General features: G+C 45.4%; 1 protein-coding gene across 4 annotated transcripts in view; it reads left to right on the forward strand.

Annotated features, from left to right (window-relative positions):
* APBB2 (amyloid beta precursor protein binding family B member 2) overlaps nucleotides 1-26,258 on the forward strand; it is a 501,466-nt gene that overhangs the window by 15,194 nt on the left and 460,014 nt on the right. The gene's annotated exons all lie outside the window — the stretch shown is intronic.

The following is a 26,258-nucleotide window of genomic DNA, read 5'->3' on the forward strand; positions in this document are numbered from 1 at the left end:
TTATTATACATCTAAGCCAGAGATACACATCCTGTACATCAGACACTAAAGTGTGGGGTATGATTTCCAGGTCCCTTTTTTGTCAGATTTGTCATACAGTACATTCTATTATGTGTCTTTGGAGTCTCAGATGAATGGCACAATCTCATCAACTCCTTCAGCCTCCAATACCATTTATACGCTGATTACACTCAAATCTTCCTCCCTCTTTTATCTTTGTGCCTCCAACTGCCTTTCTGCCATATTCTCCTGTCCTAGTATTTTATAAAACTTACCCTACTGTAGACAAGACCAGCGGTGGCTCCTACTCACGTGTGGTAGGGGTGGTGCCGCTACCCCGTGCAGGAGAGGAGAGATGACATCCAGCGTCGGGTCCGGGCTCCTGCGCATCGTCTGCAGCCAATAGAAGCCAGATTGGACTGTGCGAAAGAGAGTGGCTTCCTGCAGGAAGCAAGCTCTCTGCCTTTTGCAGCCCGGTCTGGCAGTCCAATAGGAAGTCACTGCCAGTCACAGTGAAGTCACGGACTGCATCTGGCTTCACTGACACTAAGAGGGGTGACGAATTATACCTGGGGGGGGGGGCTATAGTCCTGCAGCCCATAGGTAAAATCTGCCACTGGCAAAGACTGAACCCATTATCCTCCGTCCCTTCACTTCCGTCTCTCTTTTTCTGCTGATAACATCACCCTTTCTGCTGTCCTCCAAGTCTGTTGCCTCTGTGTCATCCTTGACTCTGCTATCTTCTTCACTCCACACAATCAGGCCATCTCTCATTATTGCCACTTCCAGCTCCAGGAACATCTGTAGAATCCAACCTTTCACCCCCCTTCCCCCCCGTTCCCCCTCTTGCTTCCCCGGCTTCAGTCTATCCTCAATGCTCCCGATCCATTTGCTCCTCTTCAGACTGCCACGTTCAAGTTTTCTCTTAAAGTGTCATCCTGCTCTGGAAGTCACTACCTTGCTGAGTCAAACTCTCTACCAGTCTCCACAGCAGTAAACACCCCTCCCCCCCCCCCCTTAAAATGTAACTTTTTATTAAAGCTTACTCATAAATAGATACTGTTCTGCTCTATCCTTTCACCAAGTATCCTTCCCAGTTCATCCTCCAAGTGGTCACCCCCTCCCCTTAGAAGCGTAGCACAATTGAAGGGATATCAATGTTATCCTTTGGTCAGCAACTTACCATCGATGCAGTGACCTCTTGCTGGGAAACATTGATGTTTTTTTTACCTATTGATGTCTTCACTGGATGAATTTGTGCACTGTAGGACTGCCCTGCATAGAATGAACTGATGTTGTTCATGTGGTCTCCTCCCCACACACGTGCACACACTCCTAAGCACTCACCGAGCAGCAACACTGGTACTGTCCTCCGATGGTCTCTGTCGTGTTCCTGCAGGACAGATGGGGGAGGGCTGGCTATAGACTTCAGGCTATCACTGGCAGCAACCACAAACCCACACACCTTGTAGAAGATTATCCTCCCCAAGTGGACTCCGGCGTGTGAAGTCCCCAGGAACCAGGAGTAACTTCTATTACACCAGACAGCATCAGGATTTTTTCAATGCATATTATTTATTCATCTGTGGAGGGTATGGGGCTAGGCCAGAGGTTCTCAAACGTGGTCCTCAAGGCACCCCAACGGTCCAGGTTTTAACTGTATCCATGCTTGGCTACAGGTGACTTAATAAGTACCTCAGTCAATTTGATGTTACCATCTGTGCTGACTGCTGAGCCATTGATATACCTAAAACCTCGCCCGTTGGTGTGCCTTGAGGTGCCGCTGGGGTGCCGCGTTTAAGAACCTCTGGGCTAGGCTGTAACTTTATAACCACCTACAATTCTTACCCCAGTTCACGGCAGATCCTACAATTTGAAACCCTCTACCCACCCCAACTGATTTTCTCTAAACATGATGGCTAGTTAATTCCTTATCCCACTTATATAGACTTACCTGTCACCTATATTGTGGACTTTCAGTATACAGCAGTTACACTAAGCCTGACTAGCTGAGACTGCGATCAGGCTTCATTTGGAAGACTAAGAGCTCCTCCGTACAGAACTGTCAGTCTAGCAGCATGTCATTTATTCAGCTTAGCTGCCAGGATGTCTGATCTCACGAATGGCTATGTACTTCCCAGCCCCTGATTCAGCAGCCACAATGGTACGCCAATGCAGAACAGGACAGATAGAGGGTGACCCAGGATGCTGGGGCTGAGCTACTTCTGTAAATGTATTAGTAATAGTAGTAGTACTGTATTTGTGTCCCCCTGTATCTATCCTGTCCCAGTGTTGCTGCATGTTATGTATCCCCCTTACCCAGTCTGCAGGTTTCCATGCAGTGTTTTTGTTTTAATTATACAGGTATATGTAGATTTTCTACCTTTCAATCCTATTTACTTAATTAACATCTAGATATTTCTTCTTTTGAAAAAATAAAATAAGAATGGAAACTATTTGTAATACACTCTAGTATACCAATGGATCTTCAACAGAGTGTGTGCTACTGTTTGCCCTGAGCACAGGGCCTATGTGAAGGCCATAGTAAAAAAAAAAAAGATTCACAGAGTTCTGCATCCCCCCCCCCCAAACTTAAAGATTCTCCAATCCCCCAGTATGCTGATCATTTTCATTTTCATCCATTATCTAGATCTGCAAATCATGAAAGTGCCCATTTTAATAGTAAAATAATGCAATTCAGCTGATTGCTAGTGTATGGTAACAATCTACAGACCCAATTGGTTGGTGACATCCGATCACTTTTTGTTCAGAATTGGCAACTGGTGAACCCGTTCGTACATTGCCGATGTTTTTACCCAAAAAAACTCAGAATTACACCAATTGATTTCTGATGTATGGGCCCCATTATGTTAATACTGTATATTGAGGCTTGATATTGTTTTGTTGCAATATCCTTTTATATTTGACTTACTGTATGTAGGTCAGTTTCTTGAGACTTGGTCCTCCAGAGAATTCTCCAACATAAATCACCTCTGACAGTTTCCAATATTTATAGTGTTTGGTGGGTTTCCCATATCATTTCTCTTCCTCTTGTGCTTCTACTTTGTAGTACTCTGTAATGTGAGCCCATCTTCCTTTATGTTGTCACTGCACTGTGACCAGTAATGACATGTAGCCATTGGTTATGGAAAGTGGTCAGCTCTCCATGTGCTAGGAAGGAGCTGCAACCACCCTACAGAATGTTAGCTGCTCCCTATAGTTGTTGGATCTTCTAGTATAGAGAGACAGTAGCTGTCAGGACAGAAGACAGTTACATTCCCAGGTGTTAAAGAGGGGTTTGGTATGGAAGGTAGATAGTAACTAGGTCGACAGTGTCTCGGTTGACCACTATTGGTTGACAGGGTCTCTAGGTCGACAGGTCAAAAGGTCGACATGAGTTTTTTATGGTGTTGTTTTCTTTGCAGAGCGACTGGGAACCCCAATTAGTGCACCGCTCGCCATACTTCGGGCAAGATTATCTTTCCAACCGTAGTCCACGTGGATCGTTAAGTATGAAAAGATTAAAAAAAGAAACAAATCTTGAAAAACTCGTGTACTTTTTGACCTGTCGACCTAGAACATGTCGACCTAGAAACCCCGTTGACCTAGTAACTGTCGACCAATATTGGTCGACCTAGACACTGTCGACCTATCTCTTCTATTTGCCCTGCATTATTTATGGCACTGCCATCCATTGCTAGGACATTTACAGTACACCATAGGAGTTGAAAAGGATGGTATAATTGGAAAACACACTGACATTTGCCTGCATATTGTTTTCCTGTCCTATAAGTAAAGTTTGACAGGTGTATAAAACAAAAGAAAGTCTTTTGTTATACAGTGCAAGAGTGCATCGTTAACGACATTGTACTTTTTGATAGAGTGCACATCAGGCGGAGCGCTGAATGTAAATACTGCAGAAACATTGTATCCTGTGTGGTCCCGTATATAACACTTGTTCTGCCAAGTCTTGTGGCACTTTTCCACACTGCAGATGCTTTTCCTTGGAGATTTGTCTACGTCTTGAATCACAGACACACCCGGGAGCCGACATGGGAGCACATGATCTCTAAGGGGGCACATGATCTCCAAGCACCGCCTGTCCACACAGTGTGAACAGGAAACCGGTCGCATCAAACCGGCTCCCATTCACACCGCACAGCGAGCTGGGTTGTACGAGAGTTCAACCATGCTAGCTACCAGGTGTCGACCCGGTATATTTCCCCTGGCATCTTTCAGACCGCACAGGAACACGGGTTATGCGCGCTCATGTGCCAATAACCCATGTTCAAAGCTGGCGGTCTGAAACGGGTATTACCTTGTGGAGCAGGACCCTGTGTGAACAATAGAGGATTGTCTCATTTCTTTGGAAACTACACCAAAATTCACTCTATCGCCAATCAAATTTTAGTGGTACCGCACAACTCTGTCTTCTCTACTAGTTGGGCAAGACTCTGTGGTGGTCCTGCCACACAATTTAAGCATGGGCCCCTGCATTCCCCCTCTGGGTCCTTCATGCCAATCAGTTTAAAAAAAATAATAGAACTTTTGATGATAAAAAAAAATAAATAGAAAAAATTATTCAAAAATCACTGTTGGTATTGGATCATAGGACTGCTTTCAGTTTGGCTTAGACATGCTTCCTAGGATGGATTTCAAGGGAGTTTGTTTCAACAATGGTTTTCTCCCCTCCACCCTCCCACAAATTGTGGGGTTGTAACGTGCCTGGAATATTTTTGTCCCTTCTCCTATCTCTACCATAGTAGTTAGAGCTGCCATAGGTCTTCTTCTCTTATATAGGTGATGGTAAAGAATTGTAGGACGTCTGTTTATAGAGACAGTCTTGGAACTTGTTTTTTTATGTCCTATCTTCCCTTGATTGGTGCAGTTCATTAATCTTATCACACAATTAAGCGTTATTGCATTAATAAACTTGGGGACCTCTCACAGACAGATTTTATTTGTTTTGAAATTACTTAATTTGAACGGTTTCATTATACACAGGTTGACTCCATTCCATTTGGACTCCCAATTAATTTTGTAAAATTGGATATACTGACTTTACCATGGTTTATTTTGATGTACAGTAATGTGCAAAAGCTTTAGGCAAGTGCGGAAAAAATGCTGCAAAGTAAGAATGCTTTCAAAAATAGAAGTGATAATAGTTTATTTTTAGCAGTTAACAAAATGCAAAGTGAATAAACAAGGGAAAGTTAAAGCAAATTAATATTTGGTGTGACCACCCTTTGTCTTCAAAACAGCAGCAATTCTTCTACACTTGGTACACTTGCACACAGTTTTTGAAGGAACTCGTCAGGGAGATTGTTAGGAACATCTTTGAGAACTAACCACAGATCTTCTGTGGATGTAGGCTTGCTCAAATCCTTCTGTCTCTTCATGTAATCCCAGACAGACTCTGATGTTGAGATCAGGGCACTGTGGGGGCCATATCATCACTTCCAGGACTCCTAGTTCTTCTTTACGCTGAAGATAGTTTTTTATGAAATTGGCTGTATGATTGGGATCGTTGTTCTGCTGTGGAATAAATTTGGAGCTAATCAGATACCTCTCTGATGGCATTGCATAAGAGATAAGTACCCGCCTGCATTTCTCAGCATTGATCACACCATTAATCAATTTGCTGAAATGCAGCTACAAACTTGCAAGGAACCTACACCATGCTTCACTGTTGCCTGCAGACTCTCATTATAGTACCGCTTTCCAGCCCTTCGGCGAACAAACTGCCCTCTGTTACAGCTAAATATTAAAATTTTTGACTCCTCTGCCCTGAGCACCTGCTGCCATTTTTCTACACCTCAGTTTTTCATCAGCAATTCTTCCATAAAGACCACTTCTGGTCAAACTTCTCCAAACAGTAGATGGGTGTACCTGGGTCCCACTGGTTTCTGCCATTTCTGAGCTGGTGGCACTGCTGGACATCTTCCATTTTCGAAGGGATGTAAGCATGATGTGTCTTTGTTTCCTTTGCCTACGACTGCATCTATGGTTCTCAGTGTTGCCCGTTTCTTTGTGCTTCAATGCTGAGAAATACAGGCAGTACTTATCCATCATGTAATACTATCAGGGAGGCATCTGACTGGCTTCAAATGTATTCTGCAGCAGGACAACGACCCCCAAACTTGCAGCCAATGTCATTTAAGAACTATTTTCAGTGTAAGAGGAACAAGGACTCCTGGAAGTGATGCTATGGCCCCCAACAGAGCCCTGATCTCAACATCATCTAGTCTGTCTGGGATTACATGAAGAGACAGAATGGTTTGAGCAAGCCTACATGCACAGATCATCTGTGGTTAGTTAGCCAAGGTGTTTGGAACAACCTCAATGCTGAGTTCCTTCAAAAACTGTGTGCAAGTGTACCTAGAAGAATTGCTGTTTTGAAGACAAAGAGTAGTGCTTTAGGATTTGCTTTAGATTTCTCTTCTGTTCATTCACTTTACATTTTGTTTATTGATAAAAATAAACTATTAACACTTCTATTTTTTAAAGCATTCTTACTTTGCAGCATTTTTTCCACACTTGCATAAAAAAATTTTTTTTTTGTAATTAACTCAGAAAAAGCCTAATCGGCATCCAAAATGAAACATTACAGTGTTTTCCAGGAAAACAATGTAGCATAGCATTTTGTATGCAAATACAGTCGCCGTTACACACAGAATATAGGCATGCTGCTTGGTGCTATAGAGTCCCGCCATGGCATGTCGCGACTTGAAGGGCTGTTTAGTGTCACTGCAGCAAGGATGTGAGAGGACACGTCTGTATATGTTAACATGGCCGAGGCACCCAAAAACAGGCTACTTTTTGGGGATTTCTATTTGGGTCTCTTCAGACCTGAAAAGAAATCTCTGCTAAGTGCAGCCTGCGGGCTGCCTGCAAGGACTAATTGAATAAGCCCTGTGGGATGAATAAGCGACTGTAAATTAGCGCGACTAATTGAGTTTCCCCATTAGAGTTGTTGCTTAACCGACATTCGAAAGTATGTTCTGCAGATTAGTGTTGTTTTGATTCCATGATGTGAAACAATAGATGGTGAACACATAGTTTAGCCACTATTACCTACAGTCTAGTTGTCTGCTCTTGTTACACAGGGAGACAAGAGAGGCAAACTGTGGCTTTCATACCAGGGTCTACTGCAAGCCTAGCAGTGTATTTTATATGCAGTCTTTGCTTTTAACCTCTGAATTAATCGTTTCATTTCTGCTCTCCTTTACTTGCTCTATATGTATGGCCGGTGTGTGTGTGTGTGTGGGTGTGTGTGTGTGTGTGTGGGGGGGGGGGGGTTGGACTGCACACCCTAATTCCAAACATAATAAGAGATGCTATAATGCCGAGACCTGTAGTCCCACACAGAAAAAAATAAAAAATGCAAATGCACACTCTATAGTACTAAGCACTGCTAATCATAATAATCATAATAAACTCTAGTCTAACATGGAACAAAATTGAGGTGCTTAGCATAATTTTTGACAAAAAATATGGGCCCACCAACCGTGACCAGGTCACTTGTAGTCCACTATGGAAACTTGCTATTAGTGTGATATCATGTTTATTTTTTTGAAGCTGGAGCCCGAGCCGAGCCTCTATAATAACAATGTGTATGTGAGACCTGTCAGTGAATGGAATTATCTAGTTAGATGACTTCAGGAAGATAGGATGTGATTTATGACATGGTAAACTTCCTAGTGAGTATCAAGTGCCCAGTGAGGAAATATCATTGAAATAGGTCAAGGACAATTTGGTCATTGTGTGATGTAAGAGTAGAACATAAATCTAAACTGTGTCACACAGAGCTGTTTGAATGTGTATTGTATGAAGGAAGAGCTTAATGTGTACAGTCTGAGCAGTTAGCGTGCACTGTATGGTGATCGGGCACAATGCATCGTTGTTCCCAGAGATCTCTCCACATCCAGGTCTTATGGTTAGCATCATCATGCTGTGAAATTATTAAATTGTTTAATCTCATTACATAATAAGGATCTATGGGGTCTATGTACTTAGACTTGAGATGCATCATCGCTTGGAGAGTGATAAAATGGAGAGAGATAAGTACCAGACAATCAGCTTCTAACTGCCATGTGTTTGTAAAATGACACTTAGAAGCTGGTAGGTTGGTACTTTATCTCTTTCCATTTTATCTTTCTCCAAGCAGGGCTAGCAAAAGAAATCTTATGGCCTGGTACGCTGATTTCTCTGGGGGGCACCCCTTTAAACACACTTGACTCCCAACCTCCACCAAACATCCCTACATACAAATACTGTATATCCAGTGTGTGTGTGTGTGTGTGTGTGTGTGTGTGTGTGTGTGTGTGTGTGTGTGTGTGTGTGTGTGTGTGTGTTTGTGTATGTGTGTGTGTATGTATGTATGTATGTATATATATATATATACACATACACACACACACTGCCTGCTTCCTTCTCACTCCCTGCTTCCATCACTCAGCCCCTGCACCTCTCACTCTCTCATCCCCGCATTACTGACTCCTTGCTTCCATGGACCACCATATTCATCATAGTGGGATATAAGAAAAGCTGCGGTGGTGGGGCAGATGCTGCTGAGACCCAAGAGGAAAAAGCACTGCTGAAGGGCTCTTACCTGCTGAGACCGATGGGGCTCCAAATGCTGAAAGACTACCCCTCTCCAGGACGAGGGACTGAGGAGCACAGCTGCATCAACAGATAGTCTATGGATCCTAGTCACAGCCCCAGGAAAGACGCCAGGAGACTGGACCCTGAAGAGCCGGTGATAAGAACGTGGAAAGGACCCCTTTCAACACCCAGTCGCCACTGGAACTGCCCTTCTGGAGATCACTCATCGGAGCGAACACATGGTACCATGAAGAAGACCAAGCAGCGTAGAGGAAGTGGCAGAAGTGGATACAGTAGCAGAGGATCCCCCTGACATTCCCTTCAAGTAACAGCCTACCCTGCAGCGGGAGAAGTGAGACTGCAGGCACTGCGGAAGACACCCCTGACCCGGTGGCAGGACTCAGAGAAAGACCCCGCAAGACAGGATCTGGCTTCGGAGACCTCGACACCTTGTGTGCCCTCTCGTCTCAGCAGGTCATAGTCATTCAACAGTGCTTCCTCCTGCCCCACTTCAAACACAGTCTGATCCTCGGGCCCCTTTGACCTTTGGGGCCCAGTACAGTTGTCCCCTTTCTCCCCCCATGTTGCCGAGCCTGTCTCCGTCTTGGTAAATAAACCCCTATGTACTAAACTTTGGAGAGAGAAGTGGACAGAGATAAAGTACGAACCACTCAGCTCCTAATTGCCATGTTGCAGGCTGTGTTTGAAAAATGACAGTTAGGAGCTAGTTGGCTGGTACTTTATCTTCATCCACTTTATTTTTCTCCAAGGCTTAGTACATAGGTGTCTATAGTTCTCTCCAAGTCTTAGTACGCACCCTTTTGTCTGATGCAAAGCCTCAAATTGAAATATCATGCAATTTGTAAGTATCACACGAGTATCACAGGGGATGCAGTTAAAATGTCGGCTGTCGGGATCCCAGCGTTCAGGAGACCGACGGACAGAAGCCAGACACTCGCCTGGTATTCCCACTCAGTTGGTGAGTCCACACCAGCAACAGAGAGGGAATAGAACCTGTGGCGAGCGAAGCGAATCACCGGGCCCGAAGCCTGGTGAGCGCAGCGAGCCCGCTAGGGGACTCGCTGCCGGGATGATGGCAGACGGGATGCCACTGTCAGTATACTGACAGCCAGCATCCAGTCTACCAGCATATTAAACCGGATCCACATCACACTATTGTATAGATGATAATTAGTACTTTTCTTGTTGTACGTGTTAAACAAGGTTTTGGGAGCTAGCATCCCAGCTTCAGGGCCCCCATGAGAAGTATGAAGCCCTGGTACTAGGAATGGTGTGGTTGTGAAGTGTGTAGGGTGTGGCCAAGCATGTTGTGGCTCATCGGCCCCTTGATTAGATGCATCGTCGCTGCCTTGTAGCAAGTACACTCCTGAGTGGCTTTGGCTACACCATGTTCTGGTCATGGCTGGCCTCTTTACCCTCACATAGCACTTCTTTTGTTGCCCCTGCCCAGCAGCCGTGCTTGACAGGACAAACCATGACTCTGGCGGTGTCCCGGTTATGTTACAGGCCTAAACAATACATTGGGGCTGATTCACAACTCTCCCAAACAACCGACAACCCACAAGACAAAAGTTTTGTGCAACTGTCTTTTTCGCCACCCAATTCCTGCTCTAGAACACCCATTTTATGCAAAGTGACTTCCGACAAACATCTGTCTAAACAGGGATACACATAAATGTGTAAATTCACTTCTGCACTACATGCTAAAACTCGCCGTTTGTGTCTCTCTCAGAATCTGCCCCACTCAGAGCAGACCCACAGAGGATGAAAGCCTGTCTGAGTTCTGCCAATTGGAGCTTTTGTTTCCTACATAATTGTGACCAGAGCTCCTCTATGACATCAGTTTTGCCGTGTACAAGAAAAATGCCTTCCATTTCAGATATTTTCTGTCCTGATGAGCTCTCAAAATTTTTCCATAAAATATTTAATGTTAGAAGTTATTTTATACTCGCATTTTTCTGTCAAGAAGTCATATTCATTTTACATTGCAGTCATGCAGTTAGTATTCCACATAACAGATTATTACCACAGTAAAGTTTCCTATCATGGGTAATGTTCACTTGCTAACTCTTCTGGTGAGGGCTGCAGTAAAATGCAGAGGGGTTTTGTCTCCCTATGAGGAGAAAGCACACATGCCTCTTACAATTATTTGCTTTGGCCTTCTATATTGTTTAGCTTATACTGCCTGTTCAGGCAACTCAATACTTTGCTGGCTTTTTTTTTTTTAAAGCAAACCACCCCGGTATGTGCAGAGTTTATTCAACCTCACTAGTGCATTCCTCACATCTGCCGATGTGTTCAGGCTGGTCTGCCCCGCGGCTTCCTGCTTTCTTTCTGATTAGTCAAGACAAATGTCAGTACACTTGTGTGTTTGTACTTTGTATACAGACTGGGCAATTTGTATTATGATTGAGATTGATGTGGCTACAGTCGCAGAGCCTTCAATCCAAATATTTCTTAGAAATATGTTTTAAAGCCCTAAAATCCCACCTACGCTGCTCTTTTAAGCTGCTGACTTTTATTAGCCTATGAAGTCTACAACTTTTATGTTCTAGTGCACGTCAGCCATTTTCAGTGAAGTTGGTGAGACTTTCAAATTTGCTACGTAACAGTGTTTTGAAAAAAAAATATTATTTACTAAGTAGGTAAAGCATAGCCAAACCAACCGTTCCTTATTTGAGGGGGGAAAGTCCCACTTTTCAGTCAGTGTCCTGTTGTACCGCCCGTGGAGCGTAGTGTTCCACGTGGCAGGGTTGGGGGAACTGCACGTCGTCCATATACTGTAGTGCCGGGAGAGGCGAGGGTCTACCTAGCAGTTGCTGGAGTGAAATGCAGTCATCACCCCCTCCTCCCCAAATGTCATACCACGAGTATTTTACATGAGGCTGCAACCCCCCCTTCCCATCATGCATGTGAAAAGTTCTGCAACTGGTTATAACCATGTTGGAAGGTACAGTATGGATAAAGTTCTTAATTTTCGCTGTGCTGGCTTTTAGAGCTAGTGACACATTTGTAGCTTGGGATAACATAGCAGTACAGTGGTTGGCATTGTTGCCTGATAGCACTGGGGTCATGTACTTGATTCTCAACCAGGTATATGTGTGGAGTTTGTATGTGCTCCATGTTTGCATGGATTTCTTGCAGTACTCTGGCTCCCTCCCATAATCCAATTTCAACTATATGCTAATGCTAATAAAAGCTCTTCCCCTGGTGTACAAGCATGTGACTGACAGACGCCTACTTTCAGCAGATAGATGCAACAATCCTGATTGGAGCCTCTTTAGATGCCACCATTGGTCGAAACCCTTGAAACTTGCACCAGCCCTACGGTAGGTGTAGGTTCTCCGTCTGAGTATGGGCTCCAGTGTGAGTGTCTGTGTATGCAACCAGCTTAGTGGTGCCCGGCGGCCGACACGGCGACGGGGGGAGCGACATTTCTTCACTCCCCCTGTCACCCGGCCCCATAGCCCGGCATGCTAATATGGACGAGATTGTCCATATTGGCATGCATGCATAAACGAGCCGGCACCAACGATAAATGAGCGCGGGGCCGCACATCGTTCATCATTGGTGCCTACACAAGAATGAACGGGATTGTTAATTTCTTCAGTGTTATCGCTTAATGTGTAGGGCCCATAAGCTTAACAAATCACATGGAATATCGCTGACCGATTCCAGACTCAAAACGCTTAACTTACACCACCTTTTCAGATGTAAAGGGAATCAGACAAGTAATGCTAAAGTGGATAACAAATGTTACCCACAGATTCTGTGAGTATATGCAGGAATGTCCCAAAATGGTATTAAAACAGACCACAGTACAAGCAAACAGGTGCTACTCACAGGCTAGCAGAATGGGGGTAATTCCAAGTTGATCGCAGCAGGAATTCTGTTAGCAATTGGGCAAAACCATGTGCACTGCAGGGGAGGCAGATATAACATGTGCAGAGAGAGTTAGATTTGGGTGGGGTGTGTTCAATCTGCAATCTAATTTGCAGTGTAAAAATAAAGCAGCCAGTATTTACCCTGCACAGAAATAAAATAACCCACCCAAATCTAACTCTCTCTGCAAATGTTACATCTGCTACACCTGCAGTGCACATGGTTTTGCCCAACTGCTAAAAAATTTCCTGCTGCGATCAACTTGGAATTACCCCCAATATCCAGTGTGTAAACACTGATACGGGTCACCAGAATATCCAGTTACAGGTCAGCAGGATAACCAGTGTGGGAACACTGATGCGGGTCAGCAGAATATCCAGTGTGGGAACACTGATGCGGGTCAGCAGAATATCCAGTGTCGGAACACTGATGCGGGTCATCAGAATATCCAGTGTCCGAACACTGATGCGGGTCAGCAGAATGTTCAGTGTGGGAACACTGATGTGGGTCAGCAGAATATTCAGTGTGGGAACACTGATGCGGGTCAGCAGAATACCCAGTGTGGGAACACTGATGCGGGTCATCAGAATATCCAGTGTAGGAACACTGATGTGGGTCAGCAGAATGTTCGGTGTGGGAACACTGATGCGGGTCAGCAGAATATTCAGTGGGGGAACACTGATGCGGGTCAGCAGAATATTCAGTGTGGGAACACTGATGCGGGTCAGCAGAATATCCAGTGTGGGAACACTGATGCAGGTCAGCAGAATATCCAGTATGAGAACACTGCTGCGTGTCAGCAGAATATCCAGTGTAGGAACACTGATGCAGGTCAGCAGAATATCCAGTGTGGGAACACTGATGCGGGTCAGCAGAATATCCAGTGTGGGAACACAGATGCGGGTCAGCAGAATATCCAGTGTGAGAACACTGCTGCGTGTCAGCAGAATATCCAGTGTAGGAACACTGATGTGGGTCATCAGAATTTATACTCTGAACAAGTCACCTAGATTTCAGGTATTGTCCTGACTTGGAGTAAAGTACACAGGCAAAATAGGCAATGGAGTTTTTACTATTATAGGGGTAATCCGGAAGAGTAGTCAGGATAACAAGGAGGCCTGAAGGAACACTGATGTAGTTTAGCAGAATATCCAGTGTAGGAAACTGATACAGATCAGTGCATGTGACACAGATGGGTGTGGTATGGTATGCCGGCGATCGGGCTCCCGGCGCCAGCATACCGGCGCCAGGAGCCCGACCGCGGGCTTACCGATAGTGTGGCGAGCGCAAATGAGCCCCTTGCGGGCTCGCTGCGCTCTCCACGCTGCGGGCACGGTGGCGCGCGCTATTTTATTCTCCCTCCAGGAGGGTCGTGGACCCTCACGAGGGAGAATAAGTGTCGGTATGCCGGCTGTCGGGATTCCGGCGCCGGTATACTGTGCGCCGGGATCCCGACAGCCAGCATACTGAAGACCACCCGACACAGATATAGCTAACATGTATGAAATGTACATTGCTGTAAGAAGCACTACAGAACTGTCCAAATTGCAATGGCTTTTGTACAGGTCCCATTACAGATATCATGCCGCCTGTCTGATGTGATAAATGTATCATGAGCAAGAGAAACTTGCCCAAACTGTGACTAGAAGAATCTCTAAATCATTAAAGGTTTAGATGCTAATGTACTGTATGTGTTGCAAAGGATTGCGTTGCAGAACAAACATTGTATATGGCAGGTCAGTTCCCCACATGTTTCTACTAAGCAATTTACCAAATACAGAAGAAGGAAAAACTTTAATGTTTGCAGTTTAAAGTTTGCAAACCATAAGATGCAGGGCCGTAACTACGTGTGTGCCAAGTGGGCTTGGCACACAGCGCAGTTGCCCTGAGGGCGCACGGCCAGCGGCATGTAATGAGTCAAATTGACTCATTACATGCCGCCTCTGCTGTGTGCGCCGTGCGCCACGCTGTGGAGGGAGAAGAGACCAGCGCCGGGCAGCGGAGAAGGAGGGGGAGGGAGGGGAAGCAGGGAGCAGCAGCAGCGCTATTTCATTGGTAGTAAGCGCCGCTGCAGCATCCCCCTCTCCTTCTGTATTGGCTGCCCGGCGCTGCTGTGGATGCTGGGATGCGGTTCCTCCATCCCAGCATCCACAGCAGCGCCGGGCAGCCAATACGGAAGGAGAGGGGGATGCTGCAGCGGCGCTTACTACCAATGACATAGCGCTGCTGCGGCTCCCTGCTCCCCCTCGCTCCTCCTCCTTCTCACCTCACTGCCTGCACAGAGGGAGCTGCACGAGGAGCCTGACTGCCAGCAGGGAGATGGTAAGTATGTCTCTCTCTCTCTCTCTCTCTCTCTCTCTCAGGGGGACACCGTTTGCCGCAATGTGTAAAAAGGGGGACTGGCTGCCACAATGTGTAAAAAGGGGGCCTGGCTGCCGCAATGTGTAAAAAGGGGGACTGGCTGCCGCAATGTGTAAAGAGGGGGCCTGGCTGCCGCAATGTGTAAAAAGGGGGCCTGGCTGCCGCAATGTGTAAAAAGGGGGCCTGGCTGCCGCAATGTGTAAAAAGGGGGCCTGGCTGCCGCAATGTGTAAAAAGGGGGACTGGCTGCCGCATGTGTAAAAAGGGGGACTGGCTGCCGCAATGTGTAAAGAGGGGGCCTGGCTGCCGCAATGTGTAAAAAGGGGGACTGGCTGCCGCAATGTGTAAAAAGGGGGCCTGGCTGCCGCAATGTGTAAAAAGGGGGACTGGCTGCCGCAATGTGTAAAAAGGGGGACTGTCTGCTGTAATGTGTAAAAAGGGGGACGCTGTCTGCTGTAATGTATAAAAGGGGCTTTACCTGGTGTAGTGGCGCTACTGTGCAGCGTAATTTGAATAATGTAGACTACTGTGCACCGTAGTATGAATTGCTATTATTTTGTGGCCACGCCCCTTCCCCGTGAAGCCACGCCCCTATAAATTTTCCACGCGGCTACGGCGCGCACTGACCCTGTCTTCCATGGGGGGGCCCACTGTCGTTTCTTGCACACAGCGCTAAAATGCCTAGTTACGGCACTGATAAGATGTTCCACACATGTCTATTACGAGGCAGTTCTTTAACGTAACAGCATATAAAATAACTTGTAGCCTATAAAATGTGTATTTGCATGAATATCTGTTTAATTCAATACAGGTGGAGTCTCCCATATCCGTATTTTAGATACAGTCTTTTTCCATATTTTGGAATATTTGCAAACCATAATGAGATATCTTAGAGATGGGACTAAACTTACTAAAGTCTAAACCTGAAATTCAGAAATGTTTCATATAAAACTTATACACATAGCCTGAAAATGACGATTTTTTTTCCCTTCAAAAGCGTTAACAACATTGTTTTTTAAGATTTATTTTATTTAATAAAGTTGAAAAAGTATTTTTTAAAATATTTAAACATTATATTATGCACATCTGCAGAACGTATCTCCTCGTCAAAAACGGGGGGACAGGGTGGGACGGCGCAGTTGCATGAAATCTGACCATGCCAGTTAAGTGGTTTTAAACAAAGTTTCAACTATGAGAAAGAATGCAACAATAAAGTGAAGGCGCACAAAAACTTATATCAGCTGCTGATTTGATACAATTAAGTTCACAGTTTATTAAAAGTTCAGACAAGCTTGTCTAAACTTTTAATAAACTGTGAACTTAATTGTATCAAATTAGCAGCTGATATAATTTTTTTGTGCACCTTCACTTTATTGTTGCATTTTTTGTCTTTTAATTTCTCTGGTGTATTCCCAGGTCCACAGTGTGAAGGCAGCCAATTCATTTATCTTTCTTCTATTGTGTTTAAATATTTAATATTTATATTACAATATTAGCGCCTGACACAGTTTATATTGAACTGTGAGAAAGGTGTCACTATCTCAGTTGCGTTAAAAAAATAATAATTGGGTATCGGATTTTCTGGTATGGAGACTCAACCTGTATATATTATTTTAAGGAATATATACTTGTTACATTCTCTATACGCCACTTGTCGTATTGTCAATATATCTAAATAGCATAAAAAATGTACATACAGCAAACCTAAAATGTATCTGCCAGTTATAATGTAAATGTTTCCTGGCTGTGAGTCTGATCCAATGACCCAACGGGTTGGATACGCGTGACCGACAGTCCGGAGACCATCTGTCGATTACTGACGCCGGTATCCCAGCAGCGGAATGTTGGTGGGGAGGCCAGCACAACAAGCTCCTTGTGGGCTTGCTGTGCTCACCACAGGTTCTGTTCCCACTCTGTGGGTGTCATGGACACCCACGAGTGGGAATAGTCCCTGCTGGTTGGCATGCCAACCATCGGGATTCTGAGTGGGCGAGATTTAGGGGCCGGTCTTTAAAACGATTAAATTCCCCTATCAACACTGTACATCAGAGAAACAATGATAAATAGGAAAACCTCTGTTTTGTGTGTTATTAAAATCCAATCAAAACAGTGTGTTATCAGAGATGACGGGATATATTCATTTTAATCTGTTTTGAAATGGGCTATTTGCTTTTTAAACTACTTTGAACTGTGAAAGATATGCATGGATTGTTGATAAAATACTGAATATTTGTCGTAAGCTTTCAGGGTGCTGATTTGATTTGAGCCCTATACTCATTGGTGTATCTGCAATGGGTGCAGGGGCCCCACACCGCACTCATAATAATACTTACCTCTACAGCATGGGTATTCAACCTACGGCCTTCCAGCTGCTGTGGAACTACACATCCCAGCATGCTGTTCCACAGTTTTGCTTTTAAGGCATGCTAAAACTGAGGCAGGGCATGCTAGAATGTGTAGTTCCACAGCAGCTGGAGGGTCGCAGGTTGAAGACCCATGCTCTATAGAGTCTCCCATCAGCCGGTAGTGTAGAACAGCAGAAATCACTGGGAAAATTGTGCTGTGGCCATTTTCTTGGTGTTTTATGCATGTGCAATAGAGAAGTCTCGGGAACGTGGCATGGACGCCATTTTCCTGGAAACCTGTAGACTGACACAAAGCAAGAGTCTATGGCGCTGCCAGAGTGGAGGGGGCCCACAATGATCCTGCACACAGGCCCTCAACTCTCTTATACCGCCTCTACCTATACTTACTCATTATCACTTTGCTCTCGATAACCGTTTTTAGGCAAGAAATCATATTATTTATAGCTAGCTTTGGAAACTACCCAACACCAAGTGCAACTATTTTTTTTAGATTACTGTAGCTCTCTGTTAACTGCAGCAACTGCCTCCTGCTGTGACCCTCTGTTCACTGCAACAACTGCCTCCTGCTATGGCTCTCTGTATTTAGTGCAGCATTTGTACTGGCCTGTACTGCTTTCTGTGACTCTCTGTATTCAGTGCAGCACCTGTACTACCTGCTGTGGCTGTGACCCTCTGTATTCAGTGCAGCAACTGCCTGCCATGCTCTCTGTATTCAGTGCAGCACCTGCACTGCCTGCTGTGGTTCTCTGTATTCTCTTGCAGTGCGTCACCTGTACTCTGTTCTCTGTTCTCTTGCAGTGTGTCACCTGTACTGCCTGCTGTTGTTCTCTGTATTCAGTGCATCACCTGTACTTTCCTGCTGTGGCTCTCTGTATTCAGTGCAGCACCTGTACTGCCTGCCGTGGCTCTCTGTATTCAGTGCATCACCTGTACTGCCTGCCGTGGCTCTCTGTATTCAGTGCATCACCTGTACTGCCTGCTGTGGCTCTCTGTGTTCAGTGCAGCACCTGTACTGCCTGCTGTGGCTCTCTGTATTCAGTGCAGCACCTGTACTGCCGGCTGTGGCTCTCTGTATTCAGTGCAGCACCTGTACTGCCTGCTGTGGCTCTCTGTATTCAGTGCATCACCTGTACTCCCTGCTGTGGTTCTCTGTATTCAGTGCAGCACCTGTACTACCTGCTGTGGCTCTCTGTATTCAGTGCATCACCTGTACTCCCTGCTGTGGTTCTCTGTATTCAGTGCAGCACCTGTACTGCCTGCTGTGGCTCTCTGTATTCAGTGCATCACCTGTACTACCTGCTGTGGCTCTCTGTATTCAGTGCATCACCTGTACTTTCCTGCTGTGGCTCTCTGTATTCAGTGCATCACCTGTACTACCTGCTGTGGCTCTCTGTATTCAGTGCATCACCTGTACTTTCCTGCTGTGGCTCTCTGTATTCAGTGCAGCACCTGTACTGCCTGCTGTGGCTCTCTGTGTTCAGTGCATCACCTGTACTGCCTGACGTGGCTCTCTGTATTCAGTGCAGCACCTGTACTGCCTGCTGTGGCTCTCTGTATTCAGTGCAGCAGCTGTACTGCCTGGCGTGGCTCTCTGTATTCAGTGCATCACCTGTACTGCCTGCCGTGGCTCTCTGTGTTCAGTGCATCACCTGTACTACCTGCTGTGGCTCTTTATTCAGTGGAGCACCTGTACTGCCTGCTGTGGCTCTGTGTTCAGTGCATCACCTGTACTGCCTGCCGTGGCTCTCTGTATTCAGTGCAGCACCTGTACTGCCTGCCGTGGCTCTCTGTATTCAGTGCATCACCTGTACTGCCTGCTGTGGCTCTCTGTGTTCAGTGCATCACCTGTACTGCCTGCCGTGGCTCTCTGTATTCAGTGCATCACCTGTACTGCCTGCCGTGGCTCTCTGTGTTCAGTGCAGCAGCTGTACTGCCTGCCGTGGCTCTCTGTATTCAGTGCATCACCTGTACTGCCTGCCGTGGCTCTCTGTATTCAGTGCAGCAGCTGTACTGCCTGCCGTGGCTCTCTGTATTCAGTGCATCACCTGTACTGCCTGCTGTGGCTCTCTGTATTCAGTGCAGCACCTGTACTGCCTGCCGTGGCTCTCTGTATTCAGTGCATCACCTGTACTGCCTGCCGTGGCTCTCTGTATTCAGTGCAGCACCTGTACTGCCTGCCGTGGCTCTCTGTATTCAGTGCATCACCTGTACTGCCTGCTGTGGCTCTCTGTGTTCAGTGCATCACCTGTACTGCCTGCAGTGGCTCTCTGTATTCAGTGCATCACCTGTACTGCCTGCCGTGGCTCTCTGTGTTCAGTGCAGCAGCTGTACTGCCTGCCGTGGCTCTCTGTATTCAGTGCATCACCTGTACTGCCTGCCGTGGCTCTCTGTATTCAGTGCAGCAGCTGTACTGCCTGCCGTGGCTCTCTGTATTCAGTGCATCACCTGTACTACCTACTGTGGCTCTTTATTCAGTGGAGCTATTTTTCTGCACAGAAATTATTATGCACAATTGAGATTATACTGGTTTTCTTTGCATTGATCTTAAGTTTAATTTGGCAATGTGTTTATCGTATTATACAGTATAGATGAATGCATGTTCCATACAACTGACTGCTTTCTGTGCTGTCAAACACTGCCTTTTTTTGCAACGCAGTAAATTCATGGTTGAAGATTATGTTCACACATTAACTTTACAGTGTATGTAACAGATGGCTAATCCACTGAGCATATGAGCTTGTCAGATGGACGGCTGGTCCTATGGCCTCCTCCTACTCCTCTATATCTATAAATTGAAATGTGGGAATGCTGTATGACAGGGCTATTCAACTAAGATTTTGAATGCGCCACTCTGAAATAGGGATGGCCATCGGTGTTGCCTCCATTGATGGTTACATTGATGGTGAAGGTACCACAAACCATCGATGGCAGGCAACTATTCTGTGCATTACCATCGTTGTTTATGCATGTGCACAGCAGCTCTCGCTGATTCTGTGCGAGAGGCTGAGCTGTGAATGGCAGCTCAGTTTGTGAAAGAGGCAGGACTTCCCATTCCTGTCACTTAAACACTAGTTGACAGCCTAGCAGCCCGAAAATGTTAGTGGAGAAAAAAAAAAAAAAAACATTGGGCAAACAGCTACCATCAGTGGTGTATAACCCCCTATTATGCTCTATTGATGTTTTTGAAACATTGATGGTCGATGGCCATCCCTACTCTGAAAAGTTCAACAGATTTGGAGGTTGAATATTTGAGTTTTAGTATGAACACAAGTAAAGTTAAAATATATTACATTACACATACTGTATGCTGTCAGTGTCACACATGCCTCTTTATATGCCAAATAAGACGCAGGTCACCAATAAAGATTGGCACATTCCGCAATTTGAAGTTTGCGCCCAATGTACCCAGATTCCTAGCGATAACACTAGTGAATTACACATGACAGCCTCAGCCAATAAGATCCAATGGGCCAGATGCATCATCGCTTGGAAAGTGATAAAATGGAGAGTGAAAAAGTACCAGCCAATCACCTCCTAGCTGCCATGTCGCAAGCTGTGTTTGAAAAATGTCAGTTAGGAGCTGATTGGCTGATACTTTTTCACTCTCCATTTTATCACTTTCCAAGCGATGATGCATCTAGCCCTTTGTGGCTTTTGCTGTCACTTGTGACAGTCATCAGGAACAGCCGCGGCTTCATGCATGTGTAACGGGTTGTTAAGTGATTATGAATAGGCCCCTTAAACTTGTGGTTTTAATAGATAATGTCTCTTAAAGTGTCAAACAAGAAGTTAGTGATCTTTATCTATCAAGAATCTACAGTGTGTGTAATCAGTGAACAGTCAGTAATCAGTCAACAGTCAGTGAACAGTCAACCATTTAGAGCAGTATTCAAATTGAAGTCGGAACTGCCTATTCAATGGGGCTGCCGTTTTTCTGACTTGTTGGCAATTCCGACTTGTCGGAAAACACGTGGATCGGCGGATTAGCCATTTGCGGGCAAATCCGACAGGTTTTAGCATGGCCGTAACTAGGGGGGGGGGGGGCGGCTAAGGGGTCACGTGCCCCAGGCGCCGGATTTCCGGGGGCACAGGGACCTCTACCCATCTCCCTCAGTCACAATGCTGCTGCTGCTGCACGTCTCCCTGCTGCTAAGTTACAGGCAGAACCAGGGGCAAAAGTCCCGGAGTCCATGGAGTCGGTTTCCGCCGGGCTCCAGCCGAGAAGAGGCACCTTCTCCATTGCCTCCGGGAGTTCAATCACAGTGTGCCAGCCAGTTACATTCACTGCCCGCCCCCTGACAACCCCGCTGTACAACTTCCGCCCCAACACTAGTCTGGCCGCACCGCTCCTGAGTCCCGCATCCTGACAACATGGCTGGCCGGCTCCCGCACCCACACTACTCCGGCTGCCCTGCTCGCACCTCAACACCCCTGCTGGCTGTCACCTCCTGACACCCCTGGCCGGCTCCTGCACGCAGCAGCAGGTTCAGCAGCGGAGCAGCAGCTGCATGAGGAGCAACTGGTAAGAAGAAGGGACTGACAGGGGAGAGTGACAGGGTCGAGAGAAAGAGAATATCTGTGGCTGTGTTTGTATAACTATATATATTGCTGAGTGTGTTTGTATATGTATACATGTGGATGTTTTTGTGTGTGTGTGTGTGTGTGTGTGTGTGTGTGTGTGTGTGTGTGTGTACATATAAAGCATGTGGTTGTGTGTGTGTATACAGTATGTATATATGTGGCTGTGTAAATATATATATATATGTATGTGTGTGTGTATATATATATATATATATATATAAATAAACTGTCGGCGGCACTCAGAGCATCAAAGAAGGAGACAAGACTGGGGCGCTAAATTACTGCCTTGCCCCACGTGCCGAAAATCCTAGTTTCGGCCCTGGTTTTAGTCCCGTTTTCGACAATGTCAATCCGACTTTAAAAAAAGAATTGAATACTGAACTTGGAACGTTGGAAAGGATCCGACATCAATTGAATACTGCTGTTAGTCCAAATGATAAAAATCTTTGCAGTATTTCTCTTTTGGATAATCTATCTAGGAGAATGTGTAATATATTGGGCGTGGTAGTAGATTGGTGATAAGTAAATATTCCACTTTGCTAATATTATTGTTTGAAGGCTGTGTCCAATTATGGGAGGGGGCAGCAAGGGTGATGCAGGATGTGTGGCTTGTCATAGGGAGCAGGGAGGGGTCATGGTGAGGCGGAAGAGGCAGTGGGTGGTGGAGTGGCTGAAAATTTGCATCATCGTAGCCATGCCTCCCGCTGTACACTGCAGATAATACCAGCAGTCTACAGCGGCAGGCGTGGCTTCGTTAATACGATTCAGCGCAAATCACGTCATCACACCCAGTCCCTCCCATCCCCCCCCCCCCCCCGGACCGCCCACTTTCATGCAAGATACGCTCCACAATATGGTGTTGTATGAGTCTCAGAATTTCCACTTGTGACATTCTAGACTTCCTATGCTATAGTATTTAAAAATTGACATTAGCTGGACAATATTTTCTTTTTTTCTTTTTTTTTCTTTTACCGTTTCCATGACCAGTTTACTTCTACACACAATACGATGCTCTTGTAAGAGGGACAATAATCTTGGAACCATACAGACTGACAATCTGTGCTGTAAGAATGCAGGGCACATGCCAGCGCTCTAAGCGTTAGCTTAGTTTTTTCTGTTCCATTTCCTCTCTTCCTTTGCCCACAGTGGCCTCACAGTTTACATAAGTGTGCTAGATAAAACCTAAGAAGAATGTTTTTCTGCTGGAATGTATTTTTAGTTCCTGCTTCTATTGTACAATTGGATAAACTCGGTAAATGACTTTCTTTATAGAGTCTGGCAAAATAATCAGGATTAGAAGTAAATTACAGAGCAGACAGTCTGCATGTGGTGAAGAGAACCACAGACGACATTCCCGCGGTTACTGCCATCCCCTAAATGATATTCCAGGTTAGGGCAATGCGGTCTCTGGAAAGTCTTTTCATTCACTGGAAGCAAATCCAGCTTTTTATTTCTCTTTAGTCAACAGTGCCTGGTAGTTATTCTGAGTCGAAATTTTCGCTATAATTGCAAATATGTTTTAGTGGAACACTATATGTAACTCTTTCTCTATTTAAATAACCAGTATTAAATTAGTTATGACACTATAAATTATTTTATATGCCCATGTTATATATAGAATGTTACGTGTATATATTGTATATATATATTTTTTTATACATAAAATTGTACTGATTAAACATTGTTCATATTGAAAGAGGAGTCCTCTACTGCACAGACTCCAGTCTTTCTGTTCTCCAGGGAGGCTTCATGCCCTATCCCAAAATGGCCACTGAGATCTTTATGAGCATGTACAGAGCCATATTGAGACTGTGTACAGTGACGTAGTGGGAGACAGAAGTCTGCTGCTTAGCTTCTATGAGAAACCTGATTATTACCTGCTATAACGCTATTCCAGCGTCCTGCACCTCTGCCTGTTTGCAGTATATACTCACCAGCTGGTGAGCTGTATGAAACCTCACTCCACTTGAAAGGTCTGTTCCATCACCAGTGTACATGAAACAGTGAGTACGGCTGTTCTTTCTATCTATCCATAAACCAATACCACTGTTGTTCATAGTTTCAGTCATCCACTGGTGTATGCCTATATAACTCTGCACGCATATTATTTCCATAGTTCAAAAGCTGTACTTCATTACAAAGATTTACTGTATTCTATGAAAAAAGCATTTTATATAATATCTTTTGTTCTCATAATCCTGATATGATGTAACCAGAAAAGGTACAGCAGTGGTAATGTCAAATTATTGGGGATCCTTTTACCATATGCTTGTCGAAAACACCCATTAGAGCTCTTTGTTTTTTTATTAAATGTAGTTTATAATCCTGGAACTCGCTGCAATCATGCACATAATCTCTGGAGCACACAAAAGTACATCAGTCTTCTGCAAAATTAGAACATCCATTATGTTCGGCAGTAAAATGATAATAGCTGCTTCTGGGGGAAGATTCAGTTAGCGACTAGGCGCTGCCAGAACCTCGCATGCTGATACCACGTGTGTTATGCAGATGGAAAATCCTAGCTCGTTTTTGCTGGCTTCGCATACGGTTCTGAGAAAAGACAAAGGGGGTCATTCCGAGTTGTTCGCTCGCAAGCCGCTTTTAGCAGCTTTGCACACGCTAAGCCGCCGCCTACTGGGAGTGAATCTTAGCTTATCAAAATTGCGAACGAAAGATTAGCAATATTGCGAATAGACACTTCTTAGCAGTTTCTAAGTAGCTCCAAACTTACTCGGCATCTGCGACGTCACAAACACACCCAGCGTTCGGCCAGACTCTCCTCCGTTTCTCCAGCCAATCCCGCGTTTTTCCCAGAAACGGTAGCGTTTTTTCACACACTCCCATAAAACGGCCAGTTTCCGCCCAGAAACACCCACTTCCTGTCAATCACATTACGTTCACCAGAACGAAGAAAAAACCTTGTAATGCCGTGAGTAAAATTCCTAACTGCATAGCAAATTTACTTGGCGCAGTCGCACTGCGGACATTGCGCATGCGCATTAGCGACTAATTGCTCCGTTGCGACAACAAAATAACGAGCGAACAACTCGGAATGACCCCCAAAGTAACCTGCTGTGTGCGCAGCCACACTTCATGTTGGTACATCGTCCCAAAAGTGAATCTCCCTCCTGATATTTGCAAATGGGCTATTATCTACATAGCTAGTGATACATCCCAACAGTCAGACATACAGAACTAAGACAAAATAATTTCACCTCTGATCCTCCACAAAAAGCCCACTTTTGGTGAAACGCAAATTACTTTCATGTAAGTGTAGCCACCTTCAGTGCCATTGTTACTGTGCAGCCAGTACTGGGACATTTGGGAGGTATGGGCTAGTAGTGTAATAGGCATAAAGTGTAGCCCATACTTGCCTATATCAGAATACTCCTCTCTGGGAGAAGCTCGGAGAGGAGAAGCAGTAGGGCACTTCGGGGGACAGGCCGGACTCCACATCATAGGCTCCGCCACTGTAAATTCTGTGACTCGTGGGTCCTCTGGGAAGGGGTAAGGCTAAAATTACTACGTTTCACATAATTTTAGCCCCATCCCCTCCATACGGGCTGTGATTCCCGGCATTATATCTCTATCCTGCCCACTTCACAAGGAAGTGGGCGAGTTATGGGAGAATTACCCATTCTTCCAGGGGTGCGGAGGACTATTTGAAAAATCAGGAGTCTCCGCAACTCCCGGGAGAGTAGGTAAGTATGATGTAGCCCTATATTAATAATGCTAATAATAATGAATTTTGTTAATTATTTGATGGCACTAGGTGGGGGGTTTCTGAGTACCCATAACCCCCCTGATGGGCAAATTGCTGCTCCACCAACACCTCCCCCCAACACACACACTGACACAATATGGGATGAGGATGTGGAGCCAATACTACAAGCTCCATCTCCAGGGGCAGATATACTGGTGAGGGCGCCCCTAGGCGCTCACCAGTGTTACGGTGACCCTACCTAATTTAATTATTTTAATTGATTGGTTATGAGCCCTCTTTTTCTAACCAATTAAAGCCGATGACTATGACACTATTTAATTTTTAGTTGTGTACACATATTTACTAAGTAGGACAGCTTACAGAGGCAGTTTACACTCCATTCAAGATGGCATATGGTACAGTACAGTGGAAATATTTTAACCATACTGGTACATTTTGGTCTGACAGTACCGAAACATCCAAGTGCCGCCCCCCAACAAGTGTCGGATCTAGGCACGTGCCTCATGGGAGATTCGCCACTGCCCATCCTATGTTCCAGCAAATCACGTCATTACATTGCAAAGGGGCAGGGCCTAATGATGGTTAGCACCCACCTCTGCAGCAGCTGCTGCATCAGTAAAAGTATGTATGCTGCTATAGTGTCTTAGCCATAGCTTGCCTAAACCTGACTTATGCTGCTTCTTCTTAAGGTGCGTACACACTGATATATCGATGGTCCGT

Source organism: Pseudophryne corroboree, chromosome 1 (assembly GCF_028390025.1).
Source record: "Pseudophryne corroboree isolate aPseCor3 chromosome 1, aPseCor3.hap2, whole genome shotgun sequence".
Classification (NCBI taxonomy): Eukaryota; Metazoa; Chordata; class Amphibia; order Anura; family Myobatrachidae; genus Pseudophryne; species Pseudophryne corroboree.